Raw genomic sequence first — 24,771 nt, forward strand, 5'->3', positions numbered from 1 at the left:
TTTTTTACTTCAATAGTTTCATGTGGGCAATCTCTAATTACCTAAAGAACTGCATAGCTGCCGGTCAATTCGTTCTCCATGTATTGATAGGCGAAATTTGGTGACATCATTAGTGAAGGGATCTGTTTTTCTTCTGCTTCTGTCTCTCAGTGGAAGCATATGAATATTCATGAGCACTCCTGCACTGACATGTGCTAGAGGGAGGGCAGGGCTGACAAAGGGGCGTGCCAGGGCTTGTGACAGGACATGAAGGGGCAGTGCCTTAGCAAATGGTTGTTAAAATAGAATACAAGAAAATTGGTCTTTCAAAGTTGTTTTTTTTTAAAACAGAAAATGCTAAAAGTATTTTTTCTTATTACAGAACTGATTTATTAAAAAAACCAAACATGCAGGTTATTGACTGAACTGCAGCTTTAATTAGGATAGTCTGCACTGAATTAACCTGCTCAGTGCAGAGCTCAAGCTCTCCACATAGGTTTTCCTGCAAAGCTCTTTACACAGGGGAGGTGCCCTGTTACAAATCACTTTGTTCTTTTCCAGCCACTCCCACAGACAGGGCCCCTCTGTATGGGTCTGAGGCGTGTTCTACTCAAAAGAGGGAATGGACAGGTTCTCCAAAGGAGGTTCCTTGCCTTGGAGTTACTAATGGGGTAGTGGTCTCCTTGGTTCTGTCAGGGGTGACAGGGTCCAATCTCTCATGCCAGAGGGCACCCTGCCTAGGGATTCCAGTGAGATGGGAAGAGACATCATTCAAGTAATGGAGAGCAACATTACCCCGCTACAAAGTGGAAGAGCTGTGCCTCTTTGTGGTAATGCTTCCTGAGCACCCCTAAAGAAGATGTTTATGTGTGTTCCTTTAAATAAAGTTAACAGAAAAGTTCCTGGCCCCCTCTATCTGTTCAAATGCTTACCCTGCACGAAATCCAGCACCCCGAGAGACGAGGTAAGTAGGAGACCCCGAGCATCACCTGCACACAAGCAACCTCTGGATAGATATTGGATCACTTTGGAGTGGCCCTCTTCTGTAAGGCTGAGTCCCCACTGGCGCTGAGTGCGCTCATGCTTGTAGAGCGCTCCAAGCATGAGCGCCGGGTGTCCTGTCATTTATGTGCTGGAAAGTTAGATTTTGTTTGTTTACATAAGCGCCGAGCGCCGGTGAGCAGCGTGATCGGGAACTTACAGATATCTATATATGTAAGTAACCGCTCAGCGCTAACGGGGACGCAGCCTAAGGCCTCGGCCAAGCTCCCTGCTGGCGTGCTGAGGCGCGCTGAGGCTCAGGGAAAGCGGGTGCTTTCCCTGGCCTTAGACAGCACGCCGTCAGGGGGCGTGTCGGGGGCGGGCCAATGACGTCACGGAGCTGGTTCGCCCTCATTGGGCGAACCGCTCACGTGACCGGCCCTGCGCTCCGGCGAGCGCTGAAATTTAAAAATCTGCTAAGACCTACGCTTCCGCGCGCTTGCGGAAGTGTAGGCGAGCCTCTACTAAAGCCGCTCTAATTGCGGCTGTAGGGGCTCAGTGCCGAGCGGAAGCGCGCCTCAGCACGTCTCCGCCCGCAAGCAGCAACCCTGGACGAGGCCTAAGGTGGGAAGAGGTGTTACATAAAAAAATAAATTTTAAAAAATGCTCTTTTTTTTAATTAAACATAATACATTTTGCAGTATATCAACCTTTCTAAACTGTAACTCCAAAAAAGCTTTGCCCTTGCTTAACAGGTTTTAAACTTCATTAAAGCTGCAGTTCAGGCAATATCCTGCATGGTTTTTTTTTTTTTTAATAAATCAGTTCTGTAGTAAGAAAAAATACTTTTAGCATTTTCTGTTTTTAAAAAAACAACTTTGAAAGACCAATTTTCTTGTATTCTATTTTAACAGCCATTTGCTAAGGCACTGCCCCTTCATGTCCTGTCACAAGCCATGGCACACCCCTTTGTCAGCCCTGCCCTCCCTCTAGCACTTGTCAGTGCAGGAGTGCTCATGAATATTCATGAGCTTCCACTGACAGACAAGCAGATTATAAACAAATGCCAGCTTTTAATATGTCACCAAATTTCGACCTATCAATACATGGAAAACGCATTGAGCTGCAGCTATACTGTTCTTTAGGTAATTAGAGATTGCCCACATAAAACTATTGAAGTAAAAAAATAAATGTAAAAAAAAAAAAAAAAAAAAAGACTGAACTGCAGCTTTAAGTCAGTTACAGTATCGCTACTTTTTAAAACATTCCACTTACTTCCACTAAAACAATATGAACCTGCAATGCCAGGACTAGAGAAGTGCGATTGTTTTGAAATGCGCTGCGCACGTGGATTTTAGAATTTCTCATCAATTTCACTTTTTTCCCCGCGAAACGTCACATTGCTCTAAATGTTCGCCAATTTTCGGCAGCATTTAGCAAAAATGGCAATACGTGAAGGGTCACGTGACCTGCAAATAACCTTAACCGCCAGATGGATCGAGCTCAGTTACGGGTTAATGCGCCCCGTGGGCGTTAATGCCACTTTCGGGTAGGTTAACCAGTAACAAAGCACGTATGTACTGTATATCTTTATTTATATAGCGCCATTCATGTACATAGCGCTTCACAGCAGTAATACACGTGACAATCCTATAAATAACAAATAATACATATAAGACTTAAAGGGAATAAGCGCTTCAGACATAAAAGTGACACAATCTAATTGGTTAGTAGGAAGAACGTACAGAGACCGTAGGAGGGCGTTCTGCAGGGGGACAAGGTTTTGTATCATGTGTACAGTATCAGCCACGGAGCTACTCGTATGCTTCTTTAAGGAGGTGGGTTTTAAGGTGGGTCTTAAAGGTGGATAGAGAGGGTGTCAGTCAGATATTGAGGGGAAGGCATTCCAGACGTGTGGGGCAGTCAGTGAGAAAGGTTTAAGGCGGGAGAGGGCTTTAGATACAAAAGGGGTAGAGAGAAGACATCCTTGAGCATGATGAATAGCACTCTTGGCGGTAATTTCTTCGTCTGCTTAAGCAGCCGTTTTCGGCTGAGAACTCAATGGGGACAGAGTATACACTGTTGGCAAACAATTTTGCGCATTTCAACAAACATTTTGCTCATCTCTAGCCAGGTCATGATCTCGTGGGATCTGAACTACGTAGAACTGTTCCAAAGCGCTTACTTACAATGTCATATGTTAGACCCTGCATCTGAGTCATGCATATCCTTGGGGCACAGGTTGCTGTTTGGGGCACACGACTTCACACCCCTGACTCTACTAATCCTGGCTGCATTTCCTTGTGGAGCCTCAGTGTCAATCCAGAGATAACTGTAATATGGTAATGTGAACATTCCTATCTGTTCCTCATCAGTGTTAAGTGCTGTGAAGGTCATGGGCAATAAACCGCAGTGCCAATCATTGCCACGGGTGGGATTTGGCTCCTGCTTTGGACTACATTTCAGAAATCCTCCCCACTCCCTGCTGCTAAATTGACAAATCCAATTGCTGCCCCATCTCCAGATCCTGCTAAACCTTCCCTCCGCTGCTCTTATTTATTTCAATTTGCTATGCTTTCTGTCTGCTCCTCATTATTTAGGGAAAGGGAAGGAAAACAAGTCAGTATTGCTGAAAAGGAATGTAAAAAAGTGTATTATTTGTGGGAACTGGAGAGTGACTGTTGTGTTTATGTATGTGTACGTGTGTGCACTTGTATGAACGTGTGAATGCATATGTATGTCTGGGAAGTGAATGCGTGTGTACATGTGTAAATGCATATGCGTATGTACGTTTGTGAATAGCCGTGTGTGTGTACATGTGGGTATGTGTGTGAATGTGTGTGTGTGTGTGTATACACATATGTAAATGCATGTGTCTGTATGAGAATGGCAGTGTATGTATGTATATTTGTGGATGCGTGTGTATACTGTACGTGTGTGAATGTGTGTTGGTATGTAGATGCCTGGGTGAATGGCAGTGTATGTATGTATTTGTATGTATATTTGTGAATGTGTGTGTGTGAATGTGTGTTGGTATGTAGATGCCTGGGTGAATGGCAGTGTATGTATATGTTTGTATGTATATGTGTGAATGCGTGTGTATACGTGTGTGAATGGCAGTGTATGTATACGTTTGTGATAGTATGGGACCTATGTATTAAAGCAATATTGTATCAAAATTGGCACACAGTCGCATTGTTTAAGTGTTGCACCTCTTTGCACCAATGTATCAAGGACTTTGCACCGTGTGTGCCCCATGTATGTGTTAGCTCGTTTTTTGGGGAGGGGCAGTAATAGTAGTTTGGGAGGACTCGGTAGGGGATTTATTAAGTAAATTTGGAGCAAATTTGCATCAAAACAAGATTTTTTCGGTGCAATGATTTATAGGCTCCTACAGTACGTGTGTATTTGTACGGATGGGCACGTGTGTCTGTATGAGTGGGAACGTGTGTGCCTTCTTGAGATTGCATATATGTGTAGACATGAGTGTATATATGTTTCTTTTTTTAATCAATGTGCATGTGTGTGTATACATGAGTTGCATGTTTGTTAGTATGTGCACTTGGGTGCTTCCTGCTGACCCAAGGGATTGCATAAAACCGTCTCTCCACTGGTAAAACCCATACATTCCACAAGTGCTAAACAGGAAGTACCCAGGCAGCCATCTTTCACTATACCCGACCACTGGATAATTCTGAGCCATACGCTCAAGACAGGAACCAGAGCGAATAAGTGTGGTCTCCTTAGTTCTGAGACACGAACCAAAGAAAAAATATAAAAAAGAAGGTTTTTGAAAAAAAAAATTATTAGTCCCAAAAGAATTAAAAAAAAAAACTTAGTCCAGAAAATTTATGGTGCTCAGAGACACAGAAGATAATGAATTTACTGATCTCTCATCAAGAAGTTTCTATGAGAAAGTGCAGTCACCTTCTGTTCAGCAAAGTCTTCCGTGTGCGAATCCGCCTGGTGAAGAAGCAAGTAGTTGAGATGAAATTGCAGAAATCCAAAAAAAAAATGAATAAAGAGAAGTGTGCTCCAATAATTTTTTTTTTATATTTATTGGGTCATCATTAAAAGCGGAGGTTACTGTCCACCAACGCGTTTCACGCTGCAGCGCTTTTAATGATGACCCAATAAATATAATTTTTTTTTATTGGAGCGCGCTTCTCTTCATTCATTTTTTGGGGGGGATTTCTGCATTGGTAGCGCACCGCACTTTCATCTCAACTTCTCCAAAGAATAAGACGATCAGCTGAAAGGAGAAGAATTTCATTAGAACAGTTTATTTTCTCCCAGCGAAAGAAAGGTGAAGGTCTCTAGTTAGGCCCCCCTCCAGCAGAAAAGGGGTTAACAATTGCCTCTTTTTATGTTAATTGAATGTAACTCCTTTAGCAGCTCTCCCTCTTTGATCTCTCCGTACAATAGAAGCTATCAGGAAGGAGCCAATCCACATACACAATGAATAATAATCAGAGCCGGGGCTGAGGGACATTATACGCGGAACGCCATTGCTACTGAGGCAAATGGGACTTTAACATTTCCACAATTTACTCCCTGTCACCGCTTATTGAATTTTGATAGCTCAAATGAATAATATTGCAGAAAGCGAGATGGGTGAAGATGGGAATGAAAAGACCTTTAGCAGGCGGAGAGCAGATAAACAAAATAAAATAGATGTACACAACGAAGCCGAACCCTTCTGGATGCTGCAGACACGCGCACACATTAATGACACACAGAATGCAATCAAATAAATACCTTTTATAAAACATATTTAGGATTTTTCATCACATTTTATCATGTTGTAAGAATGTATTGTTCCCAATAATTTGCCATGCACACTCCCCTGGCAGTAAATGGGTTAATATTGGTGTTACCATAACATGTTACCAAATGGCATGTGTTGGTAGCGGAGGCAGAATGTCGGGTTACAGATGTCCTGTAGGATTAAATACATTGCAGAGTTTACATATGATTTGTTCTACAATTCCAGCATGGTATATCAGACACAGACGGGGAGGTAGAGACTGCTCAGGATCCTATACTCTTAAATCAATTATGTGTCTTAATAATAATGATTAAATGTTGGTTAATTGGTCTTCAAACCCACCTGAGCCTAGGGAGGAGGTGCAATCTCTGTACAAATAATAACGAAACAGATACCCACTAAATGAAACTGCAATCAACTGCAGTGAGGAGTTACAGAAACAAAACCTAAAATATACCTTTTATTGCATCAACTAAATTACTGTAAGTGGAACACTACAATCAATAATCAAAATAGATTACAGGTTCACCACATGGGGGTAAGAACGTGTCGCAGTCATGTCTAGCAGCTAAGGGGTTACATAGTTAACTTCTTTGATGTGCGTCCGCAGATATTAAGTGAGTAATGAACAGATTGCTTCCAGCATGGAACAGACTGGCAGGTCACCTCCAATATAACTGACCACTAAAACTGAGCAAGGCCCAGGAAAGCCTGTATATTCCCCTCGGTCCTGCGATGAGAACTGCCAACAACTCGCAAATTACAGAGAGCAGGCAGAGAAACTGCAGTGCCACTTGTAAATTAGCCCAGGCAGCTTTATGGTGGCAGCGCGTTATGAATCAACTCCGATGGCCTTTCCCAGAATTTTAGGATGAGGGAGATTCTTCTTCCAAGTTCGGCGGGGGGAAATTACAGGAGGAGGAAGAATAACGAGATTGTTTTAATTGTTCCCACCAATGTTTTATGCGTTAATCAGAGCTGCAGGCTACAGCTTTCCAAATGTTGATTTTAATGAGGTTTGGAAGCCACCTGTACTAAAAAGGGTATAGCTTCATGATGGCGAATATAAACGGTGTATAAAACACGGTGAAACAAGGAGATAAAAATCAAAAGTGCATCCCAAAATATTGTGCAGGAAACATTCGCCGTTTCCAACTAATTGGGTTTTTAGATACCGTATCCTCCCAAATGAGGGCACTTGGCTGATTTAGGAGTCTGAAAATGAGGTGACTGCAGCATTTATCATCTAATGGGTAAATGATACAATAAAAATTCAAAGGAATAAATAGATTGTAAATAGCATTTTGCCTTTAGTGAAACGTCAGCTTCGTCTTCCCCTCAGCAGACGCAAGGATCCTCCTTTTTCATGAAGCATATGGGTAGCGCCGTGGCTGATACTACACATCTCATATGCACAGATCTTGGCCCCTTGCAGACGCACTTACCAGAGCACCCTCCTTACCACTTAGATTGTAAGCTCTCCAGGGCAGGGACTCCTTTTCCTATTGTTTTGTCTGAAGCACTTATTCCCATTATGTGTTATAATATGTCACATGTATTGTAAAGCGCTGTGTACCTGTATGGCGCTATATAAATAAAGATATACATACAACTCACTTAACACCCATCAGGTCTGGAAAGGGTGACCTTTTACAAAAAATTATTTCTCCCCATAGACTTTCCAACTATAGGAAAATATTTATTGCCATGGACTTCCATAGTGGCTCCGTATACTATATCCGCATCTTGGCCCTTTCTTTCCGAATTGTGTCTACCTCCAGGTCGAGTGGAAACACTGCGCGAAGGGTTACTCCGGCACTTCCTTCTAATACCACACGTGACAATGGTGGAGAATGGAGGTTCCCTACAGAAGAAAGCAGGAGGATGAGGAGAGGCAGGGGAAGAGAGAGAGAAGGAGATGTGAGGGCGAGAGAGCATACATAAAGCAGAGAGAAACCGCAGAAAGGTTAATAAATAGTAAAGAAAAAATAAGCACAATAAAATAGAATTGACATCAATAAAGAACTGAGTCCTATTTCCTAATAGGCCGGTCAGGCCCCGACTTTTAGGGGTCCCTGGCCAGGCCCCCGCCGCGCCTCTATTTTTACGCTTAGCGTAGCTGAAAACATTAATCTGAAATCCGCTTCCTTTCCCTACATTCTGGCGCTAGACATGTGCGCCGGCAGAAATTTAGCGGTGGCGGCTTGCTGAACTAAAATCATCAGCGGCGTAGGCGTAAATCAGTGAACATTATTTAACCGTAGCGGGGCAATTTGTCGACGGCGTAATCGGCGCATTGTGTTTAATTGTTGCAGGCTGTCGTGGTTATTGGAACCCTGACTTCAAACTGGCTTTAAATCCCTAATTTTAAAACATGACGTCTGACGATGGTGGCAGCTTGTGCCGTGTTGGGGGGACGGGGACTGGGGTTTGGTTCTCAGCTTAGGGCCCCCAATTGGGTAAATCGGGCTCTGATAATGAACTAAATTATTTATTTGTATCATTATTGTTTTGGCACTGATCAATTACATCGTTGTTTATTATCATTTTTTTGCTAAATTGGATTTTAGATTCCATGAACACTTAAATTGGAAGCGAAACAGCTTTTTGTGATCAAATTCACACATTTCCCATAATCCCCAACCCCCACTGACTTTAGGCAAAACCAAAACGCCCAGCGAGCATCTCTTGCCAGTGTTTGGGTGCGAGTGGGTTTAATATGAGGCCCCAGTATGACGGACGGAACAAGTGATTATTAACGCCCCTGTTAACCATGCCGTGTATTTCCCCTGTCACTGAAGCTGTTAAGAACCTCACAACCCCAGCATCAAATCGTTGTGAATTCCAAAGCGGTTGCTACAATGATGCTTTGGACATCTACAAAATGTGATGTGACAGAGGATGTGGGCGCCAGGCGCGTGTAGCTGGAGAAGTCTGACATTCTTCTGGATTCAGGTGCCATCACATCTGCAGCCCAAATGAATGATTCAGACAGGGGTAGGGGCGGGGGAGGGCAGCATCTGTCACCCGAGGAGAGGGCTGCTCTGATGAAGGTGCCACGTAAGGATAAATGTTTAATTTCACACCACGCTGTGCATTTGAGCACCTGCCGGGCCCAAACCCTGTAGGATTCTCCAACTCGTCCAACCAAGAGAAGCAGCTTGGCAAGTTTGACTGGTTCTGGGGACTGTAAAAGGTGATTGATTCAAGGGATTAAAATTCAAATGTGAAGTATTGGCACAGAGAGCCTGGCATCCCATGGTGCCTGAACTCCACTATCCACACTCATCTCTGCCAATCTTTATATGATCTCATTCAATTTATTAGCATTCAGCATGATGCTGGCAAGCTACTAGTTAACCCTGGACATCCTCGGTAGTATATACGGAAACAGGGGTAGCAAACTCCAGTCCTCAAGAGCTACCAAGAGGTTTTCAGGATATCCCTGCTTCAGCACAGGTGGCTCAATCAGTCGAAGGCTGAGCCACTGATTGAGCCACCTGTGCTGAAGCAGGGATATCCTGAAAACCTGACCTGTTGGTAGCTCTTGAGGACTGGAGTTGGCTACCCCTGTACTATAATGATAATAGCAGTCATAGAAAGAAATTGTAATATTATTAGTATTATATCACAGATCTGCACACAGCGCTTAACTGTATAACTATTTAAACAAGCAAAAAGGGGCATGACGAATACGCTGAATATTTTCTCTGCCTGTCCCAAATATTGTTCGGGAAGGTGGGTGATGGTTTGGATTGTAACACCCTTCAATGCACTGCAGACTGACGACAAGAGGTTAACATATTTCAGCCCGGCGTCTACAATTGGCCACCAATCCCTCTGGTTAAGAAAGGACCAACATTACCCATGCAAATAAAAACTACATGGATGGGGAACAGCAACTAGAAGGAAATTAGAATGATAATAGCAGGCAGGAGATTACAGTTCTGCGTGAGGCAGTTTCATCTGGCACAGGGGCCGTTGGCCTCTATGATTTCTCAAATCTCTCAGGGGCAGAATTCTTGTGTTAATTCTTCTGTGCGTCTTTGCAGAATTGCTTCTGGAACGTACAGCTCTCCAAATTCACATTCATGGGGATTATCTCAGTAACTCTCCTGCATACAAGTCTGTTCACATAAGGAAAATGTAATCAACAGACTCAACGTAAATGCTAAATCAAGAGGAGCTTAAAGGTGCGACATACCAGGCAGATGTTTCCACCCAGACAGAACCATGTTTTCCAAGAAGGGATCACCCCTCCATCAATGCTAGAATCTGACTCATGAACCCCCAAGTGGGTTATTCACTGTAAGTGATGTGTTGCTGATAGTGAACAAGACCTAAATGAAGAAGAGCTAAAGCAAAGAGATATATACAAGAAACTCATATACAACTCAACCCCTTTATAACGCAGTGCTTAGGGTCCAAATAATCACATCGCGTTATAAACGGATCGCGTTAGAAATAATGTACAATTGTATGCATGGTACAATAAAGTATTTAAGATACAATCGTGTTGTAAAGTATTCATAAATACGAAAATTGGGAGCGACGCTTGAATCGCGTTATATGCGGATTCGCCTTGTAACGGATCGCGTTATAACGGGGTTGAGCTGTATTTTTCCTGAAAGGTTCATCACTAAATAAAAGAAGTGATGGTCTAAAGCCACCAGACTGTTGGCCATTTGTTAAGTGGCGCTGTTCCATAAGAAACCCTTTGTCACCTGAAATACCTTACTGTCCATTAACCTACAACTGGGTTGCAATATGTTTTCCACCATTGAAAGTTGTCTTATGAAATAACACTGCTTAATAAATATGAGCCTTTGGGGCCTATTCTAGTAGCTCTGAAGTGTGAAAACCCGCTTCTATAATGCCCTTAAGAAGCGAATTGGCATACTTTGCTATTCGGTAAGCCCATGTCCAAACTGCGTGTAAACTGCTTTTATAGAACCGGTTTCACTCCGGCTCTGGTTATCCAATCGTTTTGTCAAAAAAAGTCTCAAACTTGCATTTTTTGCCCACAACTGCTATTCTAGTAGCTCCGTTATGCAAAGCGCTTCTAAAAACTCGCACTTTTTTATAGCACCTGTGACAAACGCCCCTCTTTTGTAGCGCTGACGTCTGTCTGGGTTCTTCCCGACACAGTCTTCTAGGGTTAATTATACAACAAACAGGAACATGCAAAGTATTACGTTGCTTAACTCAGGCTTCTGCCTGCTTTATTTTCATCCAAGTAAGGTACTGCAGCTTTAACATGTGTAGGTTAGAGGCACTCAGACATTTTCATTCAGCGGTTCACTTATATCAGTGTCATAGTATTTCCCACACTGTTATTTCAAGTAACAAGAAACCAAATTATATAAACAAAATCCTATCCCTTTCAGGGATCTAACTACACATCATAATCAGCCTCTAACTGCTGCTGGGCCAACTAACCTGGTTCCCCAGCTTAAAACAATGCCCTCTCATTTAGGGTCACTAGATACAGCATAGTCTTTTAGAAACAGCAATACATATTTGTTTGTCTTATCTGTTCGTGGTGGGAACTTGTTCCCAAGTGTCCAGGTAAATCCTCTGGTACTGTGATACTTGTAGGGGCCGTCCACCCCGAAACTGGATGCAGGGGAGCCGCGACACCCCCAGCCTCTAAGGAGAGAAACTGAAATGCAAACCTCTCTGCTCTAAATACCTGTGCAAGTGATTAGAAGAGCAGGTGAGGGAGAACTAGACCCATTGTAATCTGTGGTCTGGATTTTCCATCCAGCAGCCTGAGTTAATGTGAAGCTGTGGAATGGATCATTTTTAACTATTCCTGCACTTTCTGACCTAAAATGGGGCAGAAAGCTGCCTAACATCTTTGGACTATGTCACACACCACCTAAGTGCAAATATCCTCAGGTAAAATGAAGAGGGGAATATAGTGCAATAATGTATGGTACAAACTTGAATATGAATAAAAAATGGGGATAATCCCACTCATATTTTATCCAATTTAGTCAGGCAATATGGGGGACGAACCCTCTGCAGCCAAACAGCAACGCGTCCTCCTACCGCAGGTAAATGGGACAGATTTTCCTCAAACAAATGAAGAGACATGAGAAATATAGTGGAAGAGTTTACGATACAATGCTGATAGTAAAAATACCCTTACTCACAGCAAGTAAAAACAGGCGTTGTGACCACTCTGGGTCTGGACACGATGCAGGAACCATGCTGGAATCCACACTCTCCACTCCTTTCCTTCTACGCATGCGCCGGCGACGTCACTTCTGGAAAATGGCCACCGCTGGCACAATGCACGAAGGTAAGGTGCTGGAAGCTGGAAGTTTGAAGGGGTTGGTTTCTCCACGGATGGTGTAGATACCTCAGTCCTCTCTGCGCAAGGCATGCCCTACGCGTTTCGTTCAGGCCAGCTTCCTCAGAGGCTATGAGGAAGTTCTTCTTATCCAATTTTGTACTGTACATTATTGAACTGTAGTCCCCTCTTTTTACTTTTCCTGAGGTTATTGGCATTCCGTTATTTGTTCCTGCTCATACGCAAAGACACCCGGAATGTCTTTTTTTCGGGGCTGCACTATCCTTTATGGTTGCAATTTTTACACATTTATCACAATTGTGCACTGCACATGTTTTTCACTTAAAGTGCGATTTGTGCGAATTACATCCAGAGTCTGAAATATGGGTTTGGCTGTGAGAGCAAAACCCATCAGTCAGACTAGGGATGGAGATAGCACCTCAGGCCATTCCGCTTCTAAAGCGCGAACAATCCGGGCGGTTTGTCATTTTTTTTAGAAGCGGTTTAGAAGAAGTGATGTGCAATAGAGAGTATTGTTTTGTCTCACATTTCATTCCGCTTCTTGTGAACATGACAACCCATGCGGTTAGGCAATGGCAACTTTGTGTCTAATAATGGTTTATAGAAAGAACGTAAGATATTGCTGTATTTCTTTAAATTATTATTGTTTATATTGCGTCAGCCAGTATTGTCTTCTCAGTGCTGGCATAAAATACGTGATACAGGGAGAATAACACAAATGAGATAAGTGCAAAATACATCAACATTGGGGGGGGGGGGGGGTCTGGAAGGAATCAACATCCTATTTCTTCAATTCCTGATAAAAAAAACAAATCCCAAACCTATTATGGTTTAGGGACCAAAAGCATTATTAATAGAAATTAATCTGCCAAAAAGCATCACAATTAACACAAATAATGTCAAAGTGACACATTACATATTTCGCGTCTCATCCAGCTCTGCTGATAAGTTTCTCTGTAACTTTGCTACAGAGGATCTATTTTGATACATCGCACAGCTCTCGGTGTTTGTAACATTCACACCTTTGTGCTGTTACCGGTTAATTTGTTGGGACAGATGTGCTACAGTAAAAGGTAAGCACAAGGTGTCAATGATATTCATATTACTTAGTGGGGTGCCCCATTAACACATGTGGTGAGAACCCCACATCAGCCTCTTCCTGCTTTACCTTCACGACAGACTTAACAAACAACAGCACCTATTATTTGAAGTCATTTTAGTGCCTTGCTCAGGAGCAGGATTCAATGAAACACTGAAGTCATTCATAAGATTAGAACAGGTGTGTAGTGAGCAGAACCTGTGACTCCTAGTGTGTCAAGTGTGAAGGTGCAAGGCGGTACTGAGTACCGCTACTCTCTACTTAGAGACCTGCCACTTCTTTACTGTAGAAAATTTAAAATTGAAGGTAAAAGATCCCCCTCCCGTTCATGTTCTTTATATAAATATAGCGTCCGCATGACAGTATTGTGCTGTCCTGCAGTAGAGCATAGTACCACAGGTGGCTCAACCAGTGGCTCAGTCAAAGACTGGGTCCTGTATGGCCTAACCGTCACCCTCTTGGCTGCCCAAAAGATATGAGTCTCCACACATTCAGAACATCCCAGATGCTAAACCAGCAACTGTTGCCTAACGTAACGCGCAAACCTCCTGGACTCCCACCTGCCTCTTCTCTTAATCACATCCTAGCCTCGCCACCTCTGTCTCTGCCCCAATGCCAAACACATGGGGCCCGTAGGTTGCCGCATCCACCCCAGGTTTTGCAAGCATAACCAGACAACTCGACAGAATTGGAACAGAGTCAAAGGCCACCAAATCTCGTGCAGCAGATAATGACCCACCACCACCACATGGACTGCTTCGTAGGCCCCCAACACTCTTATAAGACATATCTGCACCTTTGCCAAAGCACTGATATAGAGCCACGCCTTCTTAACTACCAGATCTGTTTTGAAATGCCTCCCGAATATTTTTATTTGCACACGCTCCAAAAGGACCTGGCCCAACAGCAGTCCAGCCGTAGCGAACATTGACCCTGCAACCAACTCGCCTACCCTCAATGCCCCATAAAAAGGCCAGCACAGACGCTGCTCCAAACATAATGCGACATTCACACACCTCTCCCCTTCACCGCCTATCACAGACTGTGACATTCACACACCTCTCCCTTCACCGCCTATCACAGACTGCGACATTCACACACCCCTCCCTTCACCGCCTATCACAGACTGTGACATTCACACACCTCTCCCCTTCACCGCCTATCACAGACTGTGACATTCACACACCTCTCCCCTTCACTGCCTATCACATAGTGTGACATTCAAACACCTCTCCCCTTCACTGCCTATCACATGCTGCGACATTCACACACCTCTCACCTTCACTGCCTATCACAGTGTGACATTCACATACCTCTCCCCTTCCCTGCCTATCGCAGACTGCGACATTCACACACCTCTCCCCTTCCCTGCCTATCGCAGACTGCGACATTCACACACCTCTCCCTTCCCTGCCTATCACATGCTGCGACATTCACACACCTCTCCCTTCACCGCCTATCACAGACTGCGACATTCACACACCTCTCCCCTTCATCGCCTATCACATACTGAGACATTCACACACCTCTCCCCTTCACTGCCTATCACATAGTGTGACATTCACACACCTCTCCCCTTCACTGGCTATCACATGCTGCGACATTCACACACCTCTCACCTTCACTGCCTATCACAGTGTGACATTCACACACCTCTCCCCTTCCCTGCCTATCACATACTGTGACACACACACACACCTCTCCCCTTCACTGCCTATCACATACTGCGACATTCACACACCTCTCCCCTTCCCTGCCTATCACGTACTGCGACATTCACACACCTCTCCCCTTCATCGCCTATCACATACTGAGACATTCACACACCTCTCCCCTTCACTGCCTATCACATAGTGTGACATTCACACACCTCTCCCCTTCACTGGCTATCACATGCTGCGACATTCACACACCTCTCACCTTCACTGCCTATCACAGTGTGACATTCACATACCTCTCCCCTTCCCTGCCTATCGCAGACTGCGACATTCACACACCTCTCCCCTTCCCTGCCTATCGCAGACTGCGACATTCACACACCTCTCCCTTCCCTGCCTATCACATGCTGCGACATTCACACACCTCTCCCTTCACCGCCTATCACAGACTGCGACATTCACACACCTCTCCCCTTCATCGCCTATCACATACTGAGACATTCACACACCTCTCCCCTTCACTGCCTATCACATAGTGTGACATTCACACACCTCTCCCCTTCACTGGCTATCACATGCTGCGACATTCACACACCTCTCACCTTCACTGCCTATCACAGTGTGACATTCACACACCTCTCCCCTTCCCTGCCTATCACATACTGTGACACACACACACACCTCTCCCCTTCACTGCCTATCACATACTGCGACATTCACACACCTCTCCCCTTCCCTGCCTATCACGTACTGCGACATTCACACACCTCTCCCCTTCATCGCCTATCACATACTGAGACATTCACACACCTCTCCCCTTCACTGCCTATCACATAGTGTGACATTCACACACCTCTCCCCTTCACTGGCTATCACATGCTGCGACATTCACACACCTCTCACCTTCACTGCCTATCACAGTGTGACATTCACACACCTCTCCCCTTCCCTGCCTATCACATACTGTGACACACACACACACCTCTCCCCTTCACTGCCTATCACAGACTGCGACATTCACACACCTCTCCCCTTCACTGCCTATCACATACTGCGACATTCACACACCTCTCCCCTTCCCTGCCTATCACATACTGCGACATTCACACACCTCTCCCCTTCCCTGCCTATCACATACTGCGACATTCACACACCTCTCCCCTTCCCTGCCTATCACATTCTGTGGCATTCACACACCTCTCCCCTTCCCTGCCTATCACATACTGCAACATTCACACACCTCTCCCCTTCCCTGCCTATCACATTCTGTGGCATTCACACACCTCTCCCCTTCCCCGCCTATCATATAGTGGGACATTGTAACATTGCTGACTGCAAAACAGGATATGGACCGCAGGGCAGAGGTAGGAAGTAATACACGGACCTTGGCCTGGGATCAGAGGTCTGGGATGCAGTGGTTATCAGGTAAGTTCCAGGGTCGAGGCAAATGGCAGGCAAGGGTAGTCAGGTCCGGTTCCGAGGTCGAGGCAGGCGGCAGGCAAAGGGTAGTCAGATTCAGTTCCAAGGTCAAGACAGGCAGCAAGCAAAACAAAGGCAAGGGATAGCTCAGGCAGGACAAGGTCCAGTACTTTGCACGAGCAAAGACTAGTAGCAACTGCCTGCTATTTAAGGCCAGAGGCAGCTGCTGGCAATGAGAGCCAAAGAGAGGCCGATTTCCTGTCAGGGGAGAAAGGGCAGGATTTGCTATTAAGCAGGATGGCCATGGTAGCTTCAGACCAGATGATGTCACTTCCTGGATGTTCAGACAGATCCCTTATAGACATTCACACACCTCTCCCCTTCACCACCTATCACATACTGTGACATTCACACAGCTATCCCCTTCCCGCCTATCACATACTGTGACATATACACACCTCTCCCCTTCCCCGCCTATCACATAGTGTGACATTCACACACCTCTCCCCTTCCCTGCCTATCACATGCCTTGACATTCACACACCTCTCCCCTTCCCTGCCTATTACATACTGTGACACACACACACACCTCTCCCCTTCCCTGCCTATTACATACTGTGACACATTCACACACCTCTCCCCTTCCCCGCCAATCACATTTTGTGTCATTCACACCCCTCTCCCCTTCCCCGCCAATCACATAGTGTGACATTCGCACACCTCTCCCCTTCCCTGTCTATCACATAGTGTGACATTCACACACCTCTCCCCTTCGCTGCCTATCACATAGTGTGACATTCACACACCTCTCCCCTTCCCCGCCTATCACATACTGTCACACTGTGACATTCACACACCTCTCCCCTTCTATTACGATCACATAGTGCACTGGACCTGTCATCTCTCAGTGATATTCTGCGAGTCTCATTGTAGCCTCAGCAGTCTCGTAGACTTTGATGGCGTCTCAAAGATCAAAATCAGCCCTTTTCCATTAAATTGACGTTTTTCAACACAGAATAATTAGATCTCGCTGATTTCCGCCTTGGTGACATCTCTGACGCACTTTTACTTTCCACAGTGACGGAGCAACAAGTCAAACTCAATTTTGGGCTTTCAATCTCATGATAAAACCGCAGCAATGCGTTGCTGGCCTCTGGCACTGATGGGGTAAAATGTCAGCGCTGGCATCGGCGGCAGACTAAGATCTTTCCAGCTCTTACCCAGACACCGGAAAAGAAAAAATCGCTCAACCGAGCCAGCCGCAGCAAATCTCTGCGTTTTATTTATTTTTATTTTTCGCCGAGTGTTTTTCACGACCTGCTTAACTCCGTGATTAACCCTGACCCGGCAGTCGGAGCCCTGTTCAGCCAAGAAGAAGAAACAGTAATAGAACCTATTTCAGTCTGATAACCAGCACACGCTAGAGAGAGTTCAGGCGAGCAGCAGGCTCCTTCCCAACTAGGAATAAATGTCTTTGGGGACTAGGGACCTGCCATGTATTCCAAGGCAATCCATTGCGTGCCCCACTGGTGTGGATGGGGCGCTGTCCCACTATTGGGCTAAGGAGGATCCCCCCAGTAAGGGGGAGATACACAGAGGTTAGTTAAATCTGGGATGCTAATGTGATGTTATCTAAATAGGTAACGTCTGTTAGCTTCCCTGAGTTTAACATGTATCCACACAGCTAAATATATGCAAAACCAACGGCCGTTAGTGATCTCGTGAGCATAGGCTTAACGCCATGTGAAGTTAGCGTCGCAAAACATGGCATTAAGCCTGACTTACCCGAAGGTGGCGTTACTTCCATGCAGACCCCGAATAGGTGCTTTATTAAAGTTAAAAAAGGGAAGACAGGAGAGGAAAAGAACCCTGTAAATAACAATACGATGGTTAAATCATACCTAGCTGTGGTCTTACACTTATCCAGGGCTTGTAAAAGATCTCCAGTTTTACAGGTTCTGGATGGGAGTAACGCCAGCGTTAGCGCTGACCTAACTAACGTAACATTAAATCCCTGCGGTAACTTTTACGGAGCGCTGTGGATCTGCGCTGTCAGAGGGAACGCCTCATTTTCATATCATTAGCACCAACGTCCGTTATAGTAAGAAGTCGGCTAAACTTGTGCTGGAGATGTTAACAACCATATAGAATTTTTAACTGCTTACCTGGTCTTGGTAAGACACGCGCACACGAGCCACTCTCTGACTGTACCGTCCCGATCCTCGTGAAGCTCAATAGTTTATCGAGAACTATGGCGGCAATGACGGAGCAAAACGGAGATCCGTAACTAGTGATTAAAGCACCACTTAGCACTTCGGTGGCAGCGTCTGCACAGTACTTTACAAATACAAATATATACGTATATTGGGCCAAACGGAAAGACTTGTAAATATTCTGTAAACAAGAGAATACATTGCAGTGGGATCTATACCAGTGGCTGATTAATTAAACTATTTTCAGCTAATATACAACCACTAGTAAAACCCCGCACTAACTTACTGGGCGTTTGTTTGTATTAGCACTGCATGCAAGCATGTATCCTAATTAACCGTGCACACTTCAGTCGAAATAAGCTGACTGCTCCGGTCTCTCCATGCTCAGTATATATACCAATAAGCTTCATGTTCTGTAATAAGCTATTTAATGCCATAGCAGAAGCAACGGCTGCCTGAAACATAACAGTCAGTGCAGATAAAACAATTAGGTGTCTGTATACTATATACAAATCTGGGACCCACAAGATACTATTTGTAAATAAGGTATATAAATGTAGCTTGGCAAGAACCAGTATCTGATCATATAGTGGTTGGAGTGACTACTCTGATCTGCCGTGCTTTCCTATACATATGAACCAGAGTGTGTAGCTAGGAAACGATACCAACACACTATTATATCGGGGAAAGAGGATCCGGTTGTCACATTAACTTTTTATTGCCAAATATCATGCTGCACAAATAAGAAACGGCAAATGCAAAACACTGCCGCTTGGTGCAGATCTCCGGTCCGATTTTGGATTCCAATAGGCGGACTGGAATTACACAATCCTGGGTTCCCCTAATACATGATGTACACTCTGAAGACACACAAACATATACAGTATGTATATATATATATATAAAGATCACCACCTAGTTCATTTATAATATGGACATTTATCTTGCCAACAAACGAATTCAATTCTAAGATAGATAAATGTTTCACTAGAGCGCCTCTGCAGAGGGAGTCACTATTTGTTACATGGAGTACAGTCTGCTCCTTATTTTAGACCTATATGGATTACACCAGTTTATGTGTTGACACTGGAGTGTAACCAAGGTGAGTCCTAATAGATTTAGCTCACAGATTAGCCAATAACTAGTGGTGGTTTCAGATGTTGCTGAGGTTAGCATACCTCGCACACCTTATACAGCTAAACCCCGTTATAACGCGCCTCGCTATACCGCGATTCGGTTATAACGCGGTTTTCCCATGGCTCCCGTTTAAAAAAAAAAAAATTTTTTTTTTTGCACACTGCACACACTGCACACACTGCACACACTCACTGCACACACTCACTGCACACACACTGCTCATTGCTCACACTGCACACACACTGCACACTCTGACACACTGCACACACACTGCACACTGCTCACACTGGACACACTACACACACACTGCACACACACTGCACACACACTGCACACTGCACACACACTGCTCATTGCACACACTGACACACTGCACACACACTGCACACACACTGCACACTACACACACACTGCTCATTGCTCACACTGCACACACACTGCTCACACTGCACACACACTGACACACACTGCACACTGCACACACACTGCTCATTGCTCACACTGCACACACTGACACACTGCTCATTGCTCACACTGCACACACACTGCTCACACTGACACACACTGCTCATTGCTCACACTGCACACACTGACACACTGCTCATTGCTCACACTGACACACTGCTCATTGCACACTGCACACACACTGCTCACACTGACACACACACACACACACACACACACACACACTACACTTATACATAAATCAGCCTTACCTTACCTTGGGGATGATTTTTGAGGCATGTGGCTGCAGGGTGGGGGTGGTGCTGCGGTGGAGGGGGATGATGGCTGCTGCGGGGGCCCCCGATGCTGCGGGGGCTGGTGGGATGGCCCGGTGCAGCGCGGGGGGCATGGGGGGGGGGGGGGAGGGCAGGACGACCCTGCGCTACGGCAGGGCCAGGGGGCCCTGTATTGCGGCGCGAGGGCCCTGTGCTGCGGCGGGGGGAGCCGGACCGGAGGGGAATCCCCCCTCCCATCTCCTGTCACGCGGTGGCAGGGGGAAGCCGGGACCGGAGGGGAATCCCCCCTCCCATCTCCTGTACCGCGGTGGCAGGGGGAGCCGGAACCGGAGGGGAATCCCCCCTCCCATCTCCTGTCACGCGGTGGCAGGGGGAGCCGAACTGGAGGGGAATCCCCCCTCCCATCTCCTGTACCGCGGTGGCAGGGGGAGCCGGAACCGGAGGGGAATCCCCCCTCCCATCTCCTGTACCGCGGTGGCAGGGGGAGCCGGAACCGGAGGGGAATCCCCCCTCCCATCTCCTGTCACGCGGTGGCAGGGGGAGCCGAACCGGAGGGGAATCCCCCCTCCCATCTCCTGTCACGCGGTGGCAGGGGGAAGCCGGGACCGCGGGTAAAAACACTGATGCGGCGGCCATTTTTTTTTTTAAATTAGCGCGACCCCGTTAGTAACGCGGTGGTCTCGGGGTGGACCCCGAGGACCGCGTTATAACGGGGTTTAGCTGTACTAGTGTGCATACACAACTTACACATACCATACATTGTGAGCCCACAATATACACTTATATGGTGACACTACAAGTGGTTATCTGAAATCTGAACGGGTTGTTTTCATTTATGCTCTCATGTTTGGATGAGGAATTTGATGTTATGTACTATTAATTATAATTGAATATAGGTTTTTATTATCATTCACCGCTTCATGTAGAAGTTTAGCCAACAATCTTTGAAATTCATTAATATTAGACAGTTGTGTACCACTATAGGGATATCTGTCTGTGAGGCTCACCACCTTGGTATACCTCGCAGTATTCTGTTCTGGACTACAAGGGGGTCCTGAATATTGCAGAGACTGCAACAAGAGCAAATACAGGGCTGAAAGCAGAAAGTTCGGATTTGACTGACCACGTCAATGAAAAGCTTCATGAGCTAGAAAAAATGATGAAACTATTTGAATATGAAAAGTTAGAAGCATTGGAGCAACGCACCCAAGCAGAGCACCTACTGCAGAACCAACTGCAAGGTCTGCGTGCGTACCTACAGATTACCGAAGAGAAGCAACTATTTCTGCAGGAAGAAAATCTGTATGCTCCTAAAGTAGTACAAGTGCTGCGGGAACGTCTGATTACTCAGTGTGTCCCCGCAAAGCAGCATGAGAAACTGAAGGCTACCCTGAGCATCACCAGAGCATCGCTAGAGGCCAAGCTTAGAGGCCAGGGGACTTGGTACAAGAAGGAGCACAAGAAGGTCCAGAAAATGAGGCTCCAAAATATAATGATGCACACTCAGAGCAAGCTCCAGAAACAGGATTCCCTCGCTGATGAGCTAAACTTCTTAAAAAGGGAGAAAAGAAGCAGAGTAATTCAGAAGTACTACAAAGCTCTTGTCCAAGCAAGGTTGGAAAGAGAAATATATCTGCGCAAATGCTCTGCAGCGCTCATCATACAGGCTGCCTAGAGAGGAAAGAACACTCGTCGGCTAAATAGCCAGAATAAAGCAGTCTGCCTTCTCCAATCCATATGGAGAATACAGCGTCAAAGAAATAATTATGAACATGTGAAGCAGTGTGTAATCTTACTCCAGTCACATGTTAGGAAGTGTCTGCAGCAAAGATACTACAAAAAAAATGAAGGCAGCTGATGGTGTGATTCAATCCAAATATAGGTTCTACATCACAACCAAGCAAGCTGTGCGTTGCTATAAGCGCACCCACAATGCCACCTGAGTACTACGATTGACTTTCCACACAAGTCAGGGAAGAAGAACCGAATTATGACTGAGAAGCGCAATACCTGTACAGTCATGCTACTGTAGCCCCAGGGCTCAAGCCATATTCCTCACAATGAAGATAGCCGCTAGAAAGATACAGTCTTTGGCTAGATTGAGGCAGAACTGTTTCGGTGCTCACACCTCTACAGGAACAACACTAGGTAACTACCAAACTGAGATGCCACAGGAGTCAATTGGTCTGGATAAAACTCTGCCCAGCCTGAACCACCCCTGAATATGGCTACAGAACCCGATGCAGGTGGTCACCCTAAACTCAGGGAAGACAGGATTGCCCGATGCAAGGGAAAATACGTGACCAAGCGGTCAGATGAAAGACTGTGCTTGGGAAAAGTCCTCCTTGAGCGATTGAAGAGTGCTGAGCTCAAGCACCTTTTGAGGAGACATTACTGACCTGGAGAAAGGGCTACATTCCCAGCTGGACTAAGGGTTCTCTTCCTCCATCCACTCTCATTCAAGCCGCAGAGATATCTCGAGTGAGAGTGGAAAAATGAGCTTTAGCCGTGGCAAGCCCAAGCTTCCCACAAACAGGGGAGGTATGTAACAGGGACTTATCCTGTTTAAATAAAGCAGCCTCAGAGCTCTGAGAATCCAGCAGAAATAGTTAATTGCAACCACCCAATTAACTAGTCCCCACCTGGACTAATGAGAGCTCTGTAAAAAGCCTCATGTGAGACACAGGAGAGAGATTCCTTAGCTTACATTTGGGCTGACAGAAGGAGAGCAGAGAAGCCTGCATCCAGACACTATCTTGAGCACAAAGGCTGTGGTGAGATCAAGACACCCAGAGACCTATATTTCCTGGACACAGAGGACCCAGGAACCTGCCAGAGAATGACATGGAGGGCCACCTGCTTAAGGTACCTCCTGAGACTTTGGGGTGATAGGCTGGTAATGGGAATATCCCTCCGGTCCTGCAGATAGGGTCTGGGGAAATAAGTTAGCCCTTACACAGGGATAGGGGTTTGTTATTTTGTTGTTGTATGTTTTGCCCGGATAAAGGAACAGGCTCAATAAAGCCAAGATATCATTTCACCCTAAATCAGCCTCCATTTGCATACATCTGCACACCTCTCTTACAGTCCCCAACAAAGATTGCTGCTTTAATCCCTTCCCTAGAATGCAGTGTGCACCTGCCTGGCAGTGAAGTGGTTAGAACAGACAGTACAGTCCACTGGTTTGTTGTCTAGTCCATACAGGGCCGGCGCAAGGATTTCATGCGCCCCAGGCGAAACTTGAAATTTGTGTCCCAGTTGTATTCTGTCTTACTTGTGCCGGCCGCCTCCGTTCTGTTGCCCTTCTTCTCTTTCAAAATCGAGCATCAATCATATCGCAACCGGTGTCACATGGCGTCATGATGTCGTGTTACCATGGTAACGAGATGCTGTGCGACGTCACATTGGTGATGTCCATGGCATAATTTGACGCTGGATTCTGAAGGAGAAGCAGGGCGGCAGGCACAGACGGCAGACACAGGCAAGTGCCTAAGTGCAGCGAGTAGCTATCGGGCCTGCAGGGGGTGCGATTATTATTAACTACCTGATTATTATTAATGTGCCTCTAGGGCAGGCCTGCACAACTCCAGTCCTCGAGGGCAGCAAAACAGGCCAGGTTTTCAGGATATCCCTACTTCAGCACAGCTGGCTCAATTAGTGGCTCAGTCATACTGACTTTGGACCCTAGGTGACCGCCTAGGTTTACCTAATGGACGGGCCGGCCCTTGGTCCATATAAACATTAAATGGAACACACCTGTGACCTGTACTGTCTGCTTATCGGGCTCAGGCTGTGTGTGCGATGTCTCATGTATTTGGCAAACTAAAAATAAGTGCCGTGGGCTTCAGAATATGAGCTTGCACTGCTCAGCTTCAAAGCCCCTCTCTTTGCTCACCCGCTGTCCCGACACCTGGTGATAAGACAAGGGGTCTTGCAGACACCTTGAATGATATTTTAGGAGCAATTTCCCTTCCTTTGGGCACTGGAGTGTTGCAACTTCAAACCTTCTGTCCTCATTAAAAGGCACCGCGTGTGTGTGACATCTTTATTCAGGCACCCGGTGACTTCAAAGCCTCCAGGAGATCTCCTTGGTGGATTTAACATAAAGGATGTGCAGGAGATGAAAAGAAGCCAACGAATTCTTCTTTTAATTAGATGCTGGGCAGAGGACAGTGGAGGAGTGCAGGTACATAGCTAGCAGCGACAATGAAAAAGCATTTGCCACATGATGCACTGAGATGGGCAACAGAATTTCTGCATTAAAAGTGCAATCCCACCTAGTAACATACTATATACAGTATATATTGGTGGTGCAATAAACGAAGGCCATGTAACACCCTCTATATCACTTGTAACTTCTGTTTCATAATTTAAAGAGGCAATCCAAGTGGCACTTAAAAATATATATCTATATCTATATCTATATCTATATATTTGTTTGTTAAACTGTATGTAGTT

Source organism: Ascaphus truei, chromosome 17 (genome assembly GCF_040206685.1).
Source record: "Ascaphus truei isolate aAscTru1 chromosome 17, aAscTru1.hap1, whole genome shotgun sequence".
Taxonomy (NCBI): Eukaryota; Metazoa; Chordata; class Amphibia; order Anura; family Ascaphidae; genus Ascaphus; species Ascaphus truei.